Below are 7531 nucleotides of genomic sequence, written 5' to 3'. Positions count from 1 at the left end.
ATTCTTAAGTATTTTGTTCCTTTTGATACTATTGTTAATAGGATTTTCTTAATTTACTTTTCACATGTTTTGTTGTTAGTGTACAGAACTGCAACTTAATTTTGTATGTTGATTTTGTATCTTTCAACTTTACAACCCAAATATCAATCAACAGATGAATGGATAAAGACAATGTGATAGCCACAAGCACACACACACACACACACACACACACACACACACTGTAATATTATTCAGCCTTCACAAAAGAAGGAAATCCTACCATTTGCAACAAAACGGATGAACTTGGAAGACATTGTGCTAAGTAAAATAAATAAGTCAGTCAGAGAAGGGCAAACTGCATGATTTCACTTTTATGTGACATCTGAAATAGTCAAACTTGGCAGAAGCAGAACCTAAAATAGTTGTTTCCAGGGTACAGGAGGAGGGGGAAATAGGGAGTTGTTCAGTGGGCATAAAGCTGGAGTTATAAAAGATGAATCAGTTCCAGAGATCTGCTGTACAACATAATGCCTATAGTTAGCAATACAGTATTGTGTACTTAAAAACTGTTGAGGGTAGGTTTCATGTTAAGTGTTCTTATAACATTATGGAAGAAAAGAAGGGAGGGAGAGAGGGAGGGAGGAGAGAAGGAAAAAGAAAAGAGACACAGGATATGTTTAGAGGTGATGGATATATTTATAATCTTGATTGTGGTTATGGATTCATGAATGTATGTAGTTTTCAAACTCATAAAATTGTATATATTAAACGTGCACAATTTTTTGTATATATACCTCAAAAAAGTTGCAAAAAGACTTTAAATAAAACTAGAGTACACACACAGACATACAGACATAGAATGGCACTGATATACTAAAGGACATACAGTGAATATGTTGAACTATGCAAAATAAATAAATAACCCATATTACAAATTATTGATGTTGTATTCCAAAACCTCATTTAAATAATTTGAGAATTGAAATTGATTTTCAAACAGAAAGAAGAGGGGCTTCTGGGTGACTCAGTCAGTTAAGCATCCGACTTTGGCTCAGGTCATGATCTCATAGCCTGTGAGTTTGAGCTCTGCATCGGGATCTATGCTGACAGTTCGGAGCCTGGAGCCTGCTTTGGATTCTGTGTCTCCCTCTCTTTCTGACCTTCTCCTGCTCATGCTCTGTCTCTCTCTCAAAAATAAACACTAAAAAAATAACTTAAAAAATAAAACAGAAAGAAGAGTAAAATAAATTGAAAAATAACTTTTAAACAAAGCTTGCAACAAAGTTGTTTTATTATTCACCCATTTTCCTGTGGAGGTAAATAAGTTGAATTAGGTAAATAAGTTATAGACATGACTGCTTGAAAGAAATGTCCTGTATAACATTATTTAGGTATGTTTGCTCTGTTCATTAATTCAAAATGTTAATCTTTAAAATAATCTTTAAAATAATTCTTTTAAAACTATTTGAACTCCCTGAGGTTATCATCTGAGTAATTGACCCCATAGGTAAATAAATACTGAGTTGATGTAAAAGGGAAAACGGGAAGACACAGCTATAGTTTCACGAGAGTCTGGTACTTATGCTAAAACAAAGAAGAAAATAATTTTGGTACTAAACAAGTGGAGGAACATTTTCATCTATTGATTTATACTCTTAAAAACAGTTCATTTATTTTTCTAGAGGTGGCATCATAGTAAATGTGAAATATGGACTTTAGTTTTTTACATCATCTGGAGAAGAAATAATTGATGTCACTGATTTGTTGAGCTCCAGGCAGTTGATTAGCTACATTAATTATAACCTGAAGGCTTTTTACTTGTGTCATAAGTATAGTCTCTGCTTTCCTACCAAAGCCCAGAGTGGTTTTTACATTACTGTGTGTAAATTCATGATTAACAATTTCTTGTAATTTTCATTATGGACATCATCCTGGTCAGGAGCGATCACCTGAGCAATCTGCATGCCGAAAATAAACACTTGGGTTAGCATAGAATCTCACCACTAATATAAATGACTTTGGTATTGTGTTGTTTTTTTTTTTGTTTTTTTTTTTTTTTTTCAGATGCCAGGAACATTGTCTGTTTCAGGATCCATATCTCTTCTACATTGAAAGGAAGATATACTCTGACACTTCTCTGAGTGCCCAGACCCCAAAATGCCCAGAGACTGAAGAGAGAACCATTGAGCAGTATAATAGAAAGTAAAAGAATTCAAGTCGAGTGTACACCAAGCAATAGTGTTATGTGGGTGAATCACTTTACTATTCTGGCTTTCCGTTTTCTCCTATAAACTACGTTAGATTAATTACTCTCTCTGATTCCCTTCTGCCTTGTCATTCTATAATATGTGTCTGAAACTGTGTTGAATCCTTTTAGATGCACCTGCAAAACAGTAGAAATTCGATTCTTCAAGGGTGGTTCTGAGGACTAAAGTTGCACAATGTTTTCAACTAAAATTTGCCTCTTTTTATCCTTTCCGTAACCTCTTAAAAGAGTGTGCCTCAAGCATTGAGTGACTTTTCTGTTCTCCTCAAAGAAACAATAAAATTGAAATTGAAGTCAAGAAAGTAAAAATTGGAGATAATTGTGGTGAAATCATGCTAATAATTTTGAGTACTCAGTTTTTTTCCATAAATTATTCTCTATCATGATCCAATTAATCATCATAATATCTCCTTGAGGGAGTTAAGTAGCTAATATTACTAGATGAATAAAGATGCCCATTTTACTTTAAGAAGTATCTTCCCCAGCTTTATTTTTAACACTAATTACCTCCTTACCTAGAGTAGGATGAAGTATTCCAATAATACCACATATGTTCCTTTCATGTGGCCAAAAATAGATTATCTTACAGATTTATTTCATGAATTTGATGGTATTTCAAAAAAAGCAATTAGATACCACAGTGTAGTGAATTCTAAGTTCTTATTTTCTAAATAAGACTTTAATAACTAATTGAATCCACAGGCTTCATGAACTTATCAGCTCTTCCATTAATTTGCTATGCATTCTTGCCCAAATTCTTTAACATATTTGTTCCTCACTATAAGAAGCTGATAATTTAATTGCTCTGTTAATATTTAAATTTCTTAAATACATTGTACAAATTCAAAATAGTATTATTTTCATTATGTCCAATATCAATATTTATCCATTGAAATGAAAACTGTCAGGGGAAACAATGACCAGCTGATGCTCTAAAACTATTTCAAGTTTGTACAAATGTGTGTACAAGGTTACGATCCTATGTATGCCCAAAGTATGTACAAAGCATACATCTAACTAGGTCTTTCTTTTTATTTTTCAACTGAATAAGTGAATCATGGTTAAGGCAGAAATTAAATTAGGAATTTTCTCAAAGTGTTTAGTATGTACTGAATTATTGAATTGGACATGATCTTAGAAATAATGTGCTCCTATTCTTGTAATGTACTGATGCTGTGTAGTAAAGTGATTTAGGAGAAAGTATTTGGGGACAAACACTGGATTTTAACTACCACTAAGCAGCTCTGTAGACTTGGCCAAAACCTACCAGTTAATTTTTTGCAGTATTGTAATTGAGTTATTAATTTCTAATTCATTGAACTTACTTAGTGTTAAGTAAGACAATGTATTCAAAACACTTGACATACTGAAAATAAATGGAGGGACAGAGGGTGAGAAGAGATGAAATGATGTTTCTTTGTCCAGCGAACTACTAGGTGAATTCTTTATTTGGTCCTTTAGAATTCTCTTTGACTCAATTTTCTAATGTCCTCTGTTTTCAACTGGGCCATGGAAAAGGAATGTATAAGAATCAGCCTATGGATATTTCTACTTTGTCTTCATATCTCTTAGGTTCCATTGTAGCAGTTTCCACTGAAAAACAAAATGAACAAGTTTGGGGAGTGAGCCAATTTGGCAAAGATCACTCTTCTCTTCCTGTGTTACTTAATGCCCCTAGCAGAGCATGGCACTCACTCACCCATGTCTTCTTCATTACTGCCATATTGTGTTACAAATATCTCTATTAGCACTTCCTTCCCTAGATTCTAATTATCTGTTGATGTTTCTCTCTTTTTCACTAGACTGAGTTCCTTGAGGGCATGGGGTATACATTACTTGTGTTTTTTTTTTCTTTTTTAATTTCAACACAGCTCTGACACATGGTAAATGCCATTCAGTCTGAATGAATGAAGTTTATGTGTCAGATTAATAATGGGAAATGAATTAAGACAAAAAGAGAAAAGACAGAAAACAATCTACAGGTTTGAATTACAATTCTGTATCGTCCTGCCTATCTGAGCCTTCTTTACAGCCTGATGGCCACACTTGATATGAATTAAATAATTGTGGGATAAATGAAGAATTGGCCACAATTACTTTAAAAATGATTATTCTATGGATATTTTAATTTTAAAATTGCAACGTTTATCCTAATTGCTATTCGCAGTATGCTATGGTTTATTGGTCTCTGCATATGTACCAGGCACTGTAGAGGGATCTCTATATCAAAATTTAAGCTCCATGGTTATAGAGAAGTAATTTTGGTATCCTTATTTTACAAATGAGTACATTGGAGCATGGAAGTGAAAATGATGAACTAAATTCATAGGTAATTGTATACACGTACTGGTGTTTCTCTTTCTCCAAATGACTTTATGATCATCTACTAATGAATGTCACAATGCATTCAATGTCTGATTGAAACATATTTTTGCTAATGATAGTGAGAAAAGGGTTGGACAGTTGCTAGAAAGATGAAAGGATATGAATAATGTGCATACTGGCTAATTGACCCACTTGCATTGCCTATATAGGAATGGAGAGAGCACTCCACCCTCTTCTAGTCTATCCTAAATATTGCTCTTCAGTGTCTAGGATAGACTCATAAACCAGGAAACAGAGGTGCCTGATTTGCTAAAGAACTAATTAAGAGGCTACTGCTATAAACTTGCTAATATGCAAATGTCCTATATTGGCATATGCTTCTCAGTATTCTAAGCTCTTTCTCATAAACTAGCATATAATAGGCTAGGAGAGAAGCAACAAAGTGTTCTGGTTCACACACAAGACCGAACTGGACGCACATTCTGACTCTGCTTTTCTTTGCTGACTGTGAGCAACTTCTATGACTTTCTTTGTAAAAGATGGGAGGAAAGATCTTAATAATACCTTCCTTAACAGATTTTATAAAAATAAAGTACTTAGAATATTATATGAATTTTCAGTTAAGCAAGGCTAGCAGTTTAGGTCCATTTGAGATGACAAAAACAAACAAACAACATTAACAACATTAAAATGACATTCAATGAAAAATGTATGGAGCATCTGTAAGATATCAGATACTGCACTAGACACTAGGTAAATAAAGAAAAATAGATTCCAAATAGCCTTCAGTTGTCTCAAATTATCAGTGGACTCCTAAGTCATAGTTCTGTAGTCAGCTAACAGTAATGAACATTTTTTTCTACACTACTTTATATAAGATGATATTTTACTCATATTATCTTCACAACAACCTCTTAAGATAAGAACTATTATTATTGCCAGCTTTCAGATGAGAAAACCAAGGTGGTGAGAATTTAAGTAACTTGCCTAAGATGGCATATTTAAAAAGGGTTTAGCTGTACCAGACACCCTCACAGTCTATGCTGTCTTCTGTGAGATATTGCCTCATGTGTGTTATTTCCACTCTTATAGAATGCTTACGGGAACAAAAGGGGGGTAATAACTTCTGATCAAGATGTCACAGCAGATATTTGTTCATTTGTGCTCAATTCAAATACCCTGAAATAATATAGATTTTAAAAAATAGGCAATTAGTCATATTCAAAAAATAAAACTATATGTATCTGCAATCCCTTGGTGATAAGTTGGTATTCAAGTCATATGGTGGCACAGCAGTGGGAATCATGTTTAATTATTTGAATACTCTTGCAGAAACTGGAACTACCTGGTAAAACAGCAGAACCTATGGCTGCAGATAGCCAGATGCAGGGGCCATGCTCCTCATCAATGAGCTGTGATTGGTAGAGCACCATGTAACCAAGAGTTACACGTTCAACTTTGCAAACCAGAAATTTGCTGTTTGCCTGTGACCCAGGAATAAAGCAGAAGCACCATGCAGGTATAGGGAGTTTATCTGTACTACTTGAGGAGGTAATACAAAATTTTGCAGAAGACAAAAATGGATTGTGGATCTTGTTTCACCATGAGATATTGTGCAATTAACATCCCTTCTGTGAGATTGTTTCCTCACTTGTAAAATGTGCATAAACAGAATACACTTCATTGAATTGTTGTAAAGATTAAATCAAATAATATATCCAATACAGTAAAACCTTGGTTTGTGAGCATATTTCATTACAGAAACATGCTTGTAAGCCCAAGCACTTGTATATCAAAGTGACTTTCAAGAAACATTGGCTCAGTTGTGTTTATGCGACATTTAGCATCATTTACTACTCGTATTGCAAGACATTGCTAATTTATCAAGTTAAATGTATTAGAAATGTTTGCTAGTCTTGAGGAACACTCACAGGGCAAGTTACTCATAATCCAAGGTTTTACTAAACTTATAAAAATGCTTCACTCATACATGTACTTACTCATACTAAGACTAAACCATTTTTACTTTAACTGTTTATAGTAGAAATGCTTTAAAATATTTTAACTCACTCTTAGGATATTTTAAATGGAGTCACTGAAAATTCATTATACAATTATTGTAAAATGATAGAAATTTAGGTTGTTAAAGGATTTTGGAAAGCATCTAATCAAATCTCCCAATTATAAAGATGTAGAAATGGAGGCTCAGAGAAGTGAATTGATTTGCTGATGGTTCACCTATATATTTTATATTCTTCTGCCTCACTGCTTTCTATCTGCTGTCATTTCTACTTTTGGTCTGCCTGATTCTAAAGCCCCTCCTGTTTCTCCACAGTTTACTTGTCTCTTCCACTTTGGGGTAAGAAACAAATTAGAGTGAACTAGGTTTAATATATGAGTGAACAGGCTTTGAGTGAAGGCAGTGATTCTACTTTGAGTAAAATACTTGCCTTTCAATACCTATATTTTGGTTTATTTACTTTGAGTATTGCCTACTTGTGGATGGTGGTGGGAGTTGAAGGGAATTCTGGGCTAAGCATCAGGTTATCAATTTTATGAAAAATTAAAATCCTTAGAAAAGCAAAATACAGATAAAAGCGAGGCATTGTTACATTAACATATGGATAAATATAAAAGTCAGGTAAATGAATTAACTAGCTACCACCACTAACAAAAAATAACCCAAGGATAGTAAATAAATTATGAGATTTTAATGTGTTCAATTAGAACTAATATGTGAAAGTTAAACAGAGAAGGTTGTCTGCCAATTCATTTTGTAGTAATGGAGAAACAAGCAAATTAATTTAAGAAATGCAGGAAAAGTCTATTTGCATATTATCTTTATGACTGTACATAAAGCATCTAGTCTGGAAGAATTCCCATTCAAAGGGACATTAAATTAGCATAGTGCCAGTCTATAGGTCTCCCCCAATAGTTACCCACATGCTTGTGAACACC

The sequence above is a fragment of the Herpailurus yagouaroundi genome, unplaced genomic scaffold (assembly GCF_014898765.1).
Source record: "Herpailurus yagouaroundi ecotype Mexico unplaced genomic scaffold, PumYag 29, whole genome shotgun sequence".
Classification (NCBI taxonomy): Eukaryota; Metazoa; Chordata; class Mammalia; order Carnivora; family Felidae; genus Herpailurus; species Herpailurus yagouaroundi.
The sequence above is the reverse complement of the archived record's forward strand: the minus strand, read 5'-3'. Positions refer to the sequence as shown.